Raw genomic sequence first — 7,886 nt, 5'->3', positions numbered from 1 at the left:
ATGACATGGCAATTGACGGCGACGAGAAACACCAAATCCTCCGGGATCAGTACCAAATGATGCGCGCTGGCAAGTTCTCGCTTTTTCCCTTCTTTCTCGACATCGCTTGATGCCCTCTGTGGCCGGTGCAAGTCTTCCTCTTCCCCCTGCGCTCTGCTCCTCGCTTCCTCAGGCTTCCTTTTTCTTTTCCTTGCTTGGCTTCACAGTTAAGCCCCTATTGAATTTGGGAGGCCATTCCTTTTAGGTCATGGGCTTGATTTCCTTTGGGCGGGCAACCATTGGCCATGCCCTTTGATTGGGCGGCCCTCAGATTGCAGGCAGACGGCCACTTGCTATTAGTTATGGGCCCTTGGCCTTTGAGTTTAAGAAAATGGGTGGCCAATATAGTTTTATGGGTAGTGGGCAGCCCTTAACGGGTACCCCATTTGGCATGGATAGCTTCACTTTATTTGGCATGTGGCATTGATCAAAGCTTTGATCCGCAAAAACAAGGCATTATATTTGGCATACACATCATGCTTTCGTAAAGGCACCATAGTTGGTATACGCATCAGCCAAATCATTGTTCAGAGTGACATACCAGCCAAAGCTAGCCTTGACTGACAATTTCATCGTGAATTTTAGTCCAACTGGCCGGGCATTGCCAATCACGACTATTGCCACCCAAGCAATACATGAAATGGCATCCCGAACATGAGACTCCTCAAAATATTACTGTTCGCGCATTCCAAAACCCTGGCTGCAGGTCAAAATTTCCAAAGGACACTCTGATCGAGCGGACCGGACTGGTACTGAGCCGACCCCCGATGAATCTTTAACGGCTGATATCTTGGCGATCGGGACTCCGATCGCTGATCTGAAAAGACCGACGCGCTCCACAAAGTGAGCACTTCAGGCCTTTGCATTCATTTCATCTCTTTCACCTCACTTTCAGTTGCGTAATCCGGTACGGATCTGCAATCGACTTGAACTTGAAACTGCTATAACTTCTTCATTGTAGCTCCAATCGATGAGCCGTAAAGACAGGTCGGTAGAGCACTTTAAGCACTACAGTTCTAGATCATAAACTCCCATCTATGCTCACTTCAAGCATAATCATTGTTGGCATCATTAAGGCATGTTTTGGCCCTTTTAAGCCGCATCTGGCATACATTAATCAGAAAAATTGACTTGTTTAACAAGTTCTCAACACTGACCATTAGTTAAGTAGGCTTTAAATAAGCTTTATATGCATCTTCTTGGCATATTTCTTAGCATGGGAGCGGAGCTGCACGACATCCACCCCCTCTGAACCTACCTAGCCTCCGGTCTGTGCCAACAACACTTCAATCTGCATCTACTACAAGTACCTTAGGCTCTTTCCTATCATCAGACTCACGTAATTGGTAAACATATGAAAAATGAAAGAAGGCTTATACCCTATCATCAATGTTTTAGCTTAATCATTAGGTAGCTCTCCATCAAAAATCTCTAAGCTGTATCTGCCATATCTTTAAAGCATTTAATTATGGATAACTTGTTTAGTGAACCCCGCCAGGCTCAAGTGCTCTAGTTAATGATGCACACAGATTGACCATTAAGCTCTCTTTAAGGAACCCTCTCAAGCTCAAGTATGCCTTACTTTGTCTGCACACGGAATGGCCGTCAAGTCCTTTATTTCAAGTTCTAGTAGTAGAACCAACTCAAAAGATGTGAAGATACTACACCAATTTTCCAAAGAAATCAACTGAAATCCAGCCATGTAAGCTTATTGACTGCATAACAAAAAACTCTTCTAACTTAGCATAGATCTAGGAAACAAAACCTTGTACCATGCAACCTGCTTCAACAGATAACTGGTATTCTTCAAATCAACAACTTCACACTTTAGTAGCCCCCGGGATCAAATGGGAACCTAGTCATTTGTCCCTTTGTGAGCATTCCTTTAAAGATTTTGTACCATCCTCCAGGATCATAGGGAATATACAAGAATTTCCAATCATTACAGCATAAACATAAATTAGCCCACAAATATTCATACAAACCACCTGGATCATATGGCATATAAGTCAATTGCCCAGGACCATGCATATATCTGTTATCTCCCGGGTCAAAAGCTAGCTCAAAATCCTCGACATCATAGGGTAACATCAAATTCCATATAGCATCAGGTAGCATCAGATACTGCCATATCCCCTGTGCAACTGGCTCATCCAATTGTTGATCATCAATCATAGGTACAAGCATTGGCAATGCACCTTCACTCTCACTAGTATTGGAGTCCCAATCATGCATATCTGAATACATCAAGTCTCTAGTAAAACCCTCTTCATTAGGCTCAAAAGATGCATGTGAAAACAATTCTCTATCTCGTAGAGACTCAAAATCAAGTAGTGCATCATCTAACAACTGCATAAGTTCATCATCAATTGAATCTGAACAAACTGGCTCATGCATGATTCTGGATTGATTGGTATCCTTAGCGTTTGTATTTGAGAACCCTTGCAAAGCTTCGTCCAGTAAGAACATAAGGTCTAGGTCCACCTCTTCAGAAGGTTTCTCAATCCTGTACATCTCAGGTTGCTGCAATAAACGAGGATTTTCACATATGACATGCATACTAAACACATCTGCAGTAAATTGCTTTTCAAGTCTTTCACCCTCATCCAGATATCTTTGCACTTCTGTAGCACAAAGTTCAGCATGCACATTCAAAATTTCATCTACGGCCCGGTTTGTATCATCGGCACAACGAAACCAATCATATTCATCAACAAGAGATTGCACTTCATTATGCACCCCCTCTGAATCACCATCATCAAGTTCATGATCATTCTGCCATAGTGTAAGTCGTGTCTAACAAATTCTCGATAGAGAAGAAGTTTGCTCCCTCCCTAAATCACCATCATCAAATTCAAGATCAGTCTGCTAGATCGGTAGCTCTAGGTCACAGAAACTTTTCAAAGAAGGAGTCTGCACCCCCTCTGATTCATTATCATCACATTCAAGACCAATTTTCCAGTTTTTTAGTTGTGCTTCCCAAAACCTTGTCAATGAAGGAGTCTGCACCCCCTCTGAATCAACATTCTGCAGATCTTCGTTTGCGGTTCGTCGCGCGACGGATGTCCATAGCATAGCTCTCAAGCATCAACATATTTATCAATACAGGGGAAGCGACTCGGATGAGGCATGGAAACTCACTAGGGTGTCAATCCTAATGAAGTGAACTCGAAGAGATGCAACTACTAACTCTACAAGTAAATCAAACGCATTACTGCCAAGTAGTCTGCCTATGTCCTTCTACACAGCTCTACAGTCATCATACCTGTTTACCATGCAAATCATATCGGAATCGCACAAAACTTGAAGGTAAGCTACAGGGGATTATCAGGAACATATCCTATCACTGTCACAGCATTCTGGAGAGGTACAACGATCGCGATCGTTCGTCCCAAAGTCAGAAAAAATAGCACAACCAGGTGATCCTAATGGGTCGTTTTAGGGTCCCTAAAGCCCCTCCTAGGGTCAAAACAACATAAAACACACATATAGACACTCAAAACAGCGATTTAAGGCCTCAAACTCATAGTTGAAAACCTACACCGAATCTTGAATGATTACACTTGAATGGAAGAGCAAGATGAGAGGAACACAATGCAATAAACAAATCTGATTTTGGATTACCGTAGCCGCAATGGCGAAGATTACAAGTTTGAACAAGAAGGAGCTCTCAAACGTACGCTGTCTTCTCAGTTTTCCATCAAAAAGATTGTGTTCAAACTTACAAAAAATGACCTTTATAGATTAGGTCTTTACAAATGGCTTGTCCGGCCATAAGCTCCTAAACTTCTAACTGGCTCTCTAATATACAATTGCTCCCATAAGAATAATCATACATCCTTTGACAAATTCTCGGTTTAGAGATGCTTCCTTAAAAAAGAAATTTACAATGGTTCCTAGAAAAATATGATCCTTCTCTGGAAACGGCCGCTTGTTGCTTCGTCCGCCAAACACTCCCCCCTTTCTTATCCTTGCACTCCCTCGTGCATGTTCAATGCTTTGGCCATTGATGTGGCTCTAATGAAGCAAGTGTCGCTGAAAAACTTCTTGTTCGCAGGACGGCTTCCAGGGCTTCTTGATGCTGTCTGAATGGATTTTCAGATAATGTGTATTGGTATGCTACATACCTTGCCTTGAGGTCCTTCGCCATAGGATGGAAAATCCTTGAGTCAATTTCAAAGAATCCTATGACAAAGGCCTCTTTGAATGTCTGCAAGTAGTGTGAGGTCAGGTACATTAGCCTAGAGTACATGGCCAACAATATGTGTCGTGGCGGTGAATCCTGTAGATTCAAGCAAATGCCTCTGTGTCCTTCCAAGAACAGATTCCTTAGATGATCGTCTCCTTCTGTGTCTTTAAACACCTAAATGCAGGTCAAGATCATTCGGGCTATCTTTACTAACATTTGGCACGCCAAGTCGGGGACATCCTGCAGCAATGTGACTGTCGAATTCAGTGTGCTGACCATGTAGGCTATCGTAGGGGGTTGCTGCGCTGTCAAGACCGGGTAATTCAGTTTTTGTGGCCTTGACCCTTTCCATGTGGCGAAGTCTTTCCATGTGCGTCTTCTAGGGACTTGGCAGAAAGTGGGATCTATTTGTATATGATGAGGAGCGTTGTGGTAATTGGTTAGATCATGTGGCCGTTTGTCCAATCACTCCTGCCTCCACTTGGGGTGGTCATCGACAAGCATCTGAGCTTCTTCCACTGTTAGTGCAATGCCTTCGTAACCCCCATCTTTGTTTCATGGCATGGCTGGCCACATCTTTTCTTTCCACAAAATTGTTTCATGGCATAGCAGAGGAAACGGGAGGTACTCATGGCCAAATCCTTCCACCTGCTCTTCTGGTTGTAAGTATGCCAGGGCTGCTGACTCCATTATCTTCTTTTCATAGAGCATGTACTCCTTTGCTGGCCCCTCTTGCATGTCCTGAATGCTCTCATTGAGCTCATCTCTAATATTCAGATCTGGACCTTCAAATTCATGCTCTTGATGCCATTGGTATGATGTTCCAGGCAAATTTGGCACTTGTTGTCCGGGCAGCAGTTGTGGTTGACTCTGGGCTTTGTCTGCTTTGATTTGTTGTTGAAAAAGCAGATCTTATTTTTCCTTTAGCAGTGTGTCACTGATCTGCTTCTGAATCTGTAGTTCGGCGCTTGCTTGAGCTAGTTGCTGCTCCATTTCTTTTAGCTTTAGCTCATTTGTCGCCGTTTGGGCCACCATTCCTGATACGAGCAGCCTTCTTTGAAGCTTTTCTTGCTCTAGCTCCGCTTTTAGTGTTGCTATAGTGTTCATTGTTGTGGCATCGTCAGATGTGGAGACCAAAGCCCCAGCAGGTTTTTGATTCGCCACCATCAAAGTTGTCAGAGTGCCTTTGACAATATTGTATGAACTGCTAAGCCTTTGAAATCTTGCGCTCTCGTAGGCAACAAGCTGCTCCGTTGCTTTCTGTACTCTAGTCGTCACTTCTTGGCACTCCTTTTCTTTGGCGGTCAAGTCTGTCCTGACGTCCACCAAGTCTTTGATCATAGACTGAGCCTGTTGTCGCTCAAGGTCTCTCTCCTCCGTTATGCGTTCTAGTTGCGCCCTCAGGCTTTCTAACTCCTCTTGCCCAGATGCTTTCTTTTGTTGGGCGTCCTGTACTTGCCTTTCCTTTTCACTCAGCACCATGTGCTGACACTGGAATTTCCGTTCTAATTCCCTTAGAGTTTGCTTGTAATCAAAACCAGTCACTGCCTGGCAGGCTTCGTGGTATCTGATTACTTCTGTAGGAGGTATAAACTCCTTTTGCGAGGTTGAAGGGGGAGGAGTTGGTTGTTTTTTGTTCGATGGAGAAGGGGGAGGAGGAGGAGATTTTGGAGAGGGGGGAGGCGCTTTTTTAGGTGAGGGAGGAGGTGATTTGGGCGAGGGAGGAGGTGGGCTTGATTCTTCTTGTATGTGCCTCTTTTTGGAAGTCTCTTCCCCTTGTTGCGAAGCGGATGCTTCCGCTTTTCTTTTCTTTAGAATCCTGATGATTCTTTGGCGGGTGAGATCCGCTGCCCGTCGCGCTTCCAGATTCCTCTCTCTTTGGATCTTCTTTAGCTGCTCTGCCTCGTTTGTTTCATCAGCCGCGTCTTTCTCCTTCATTACTTCAGTGGACTGCGAAGAGGTGTCCACTTCCGCAGCCTTTTCCTCTGCTTCTAACCTTTGCTTCTCCGCGCGTATGCGAGTTGCATTATCTATTCTTTCTTGCCTTTCCCTTTTGAATCTTCTTTTTTGTGTCTGTTGTGTTGCAGCCCCTCTAGCCTGTCTCTTAGCCCTTAACTTGGATCTTCTTTCCTCAACTCTTTGTTGAGCTTCCGCATATGCTTTTTGCAGGTCTGACTGCGGTATTGCACTTCTCTCCCCTCTTTTTCTCTTGAGCGGTTTTGTGGAGTCTTCCTCCTCACTTTATTCAAACTCTGATGGCCCTTTGTCTTTCGACTCTTGATATTTTCCTTCATCATCTGTCTCCGTGTTTTCTTCATCACTCGAGCTTTTTTTGGTGGCCTTTGCTGAGCGCGATGATGTCGCGCCAGGGGTCGTCCTTACGGAATGAGAAACCAGCTTTACTGGCAGCTGGCAAATCTTCAATCATTCCCAAAGCCTGGTATGCTATTCTGGTTAGCATCGGCCCTGCGTTCATGTAGCTTTTGTTTTTTGCCAAGCTTTTCAAATTTGCTTCAATCAAATTTTCCAAAATGTAAGAACCGTATTTGCAGCAAATGGTTCTATTTTCGGTTGTCGCTAGAGCCATGACCACGACAATGTGCATGATTGGCTCGGTGTAGCGAGGAGGCTTTTGTGCTCTGAAATGCTGAGAGATCAATCTCATCGGCAATTCCAGCTCTCCGTATATCATGTCACTGTATTTGTATTTGTTTCCCTTTGCTTTGACAAATGCCTTCTCATTATCCAGTGACTTTTTCTTCGCCAGCAAATCGTGTTGCCCTAGGAGGAAATGCAGAGCTTCGTTGATGATTTCTTTCGTGACCTTTACTTTCACCTTCGATCCATCCTTGTCCGTGAGCATTTCCTGCCCGTCATATTGTATAGAGCTCATGAGCTCGTGGGACCTCATGTAATCTGTTCCCCATGGCTGTAATCTTAAAAATTGCTCCAAGTGCACAGCTCGCGCTGCCTCTATTACCTCCGGCCTTTGGTGAAGGTTCCATATCTCTCGTGGCATGATAGTTGTCTTTACCATGTCACCATCCGCATCCTTAAACTTCGAGGTGAATATGTGGGGAGGGATCTGAGCAAGTATTTCATTCGAGATGTGATCCTTTTCATTTGTCGCGAGCTCCTCCACTTCATATGGTGTTGTTGTCCACTGCCTTTCTTTCTTTTGGCAAGGCATTCTGTGTCAGGAAAATCACAAGCTGTCAGGATTTTCCCTTCGCAATCAATCGCATTTAGACTTTTAGTAAAAAACTGTTCAAAAGTTAAAACTGATCATAAATTTGAACAAATTTCATCCATTCTTGTCCATATCTGATTAAAATCTGAGCCAATTCTGGAGCTGAGGTACACCGATCGTGATCGTAGTACAAAGGCCAAAATTAGATTTGATCACATGAGTGGGTTGTTGATAGTTGGAGGGTCATTTTGGTCCACTCTGTGTTTCATTTGAACCACTTTTGAGTTTACAGGTCCCAATTCTGCGTTACAAGGGTGTTTTGGACTAGACTTTGACTTTTTATGAGTTTTTGATGTCCAAATGGCTTGAAACTTGGTTGGTGAGTTGAACAAGATGTATACAAGGGATCTGATAGGTTTTGGTCAAAATCTGATGCTGAGGTACACCGATCGCGATCGGTGTTCTGGG

Source organism: Adiantum capillus-veneris, chromosome 2 (genome assembly GCF_014529385.1).
Source record: "Adiantum capillus-veneris isolate H3 chromosome 2, ASM1452938v2, whole genome shotgun sequence".
NCBI classification, from domain to species: Eukaryota; Viridiplantae; Streptophyta; class Polypodiopsida; order Polypodiales; family Pteridaceae; genus Adiantum; species Adiantum capillus-veneris.
Note: the sequence above shows the minus strand (reverse complement) of the source record.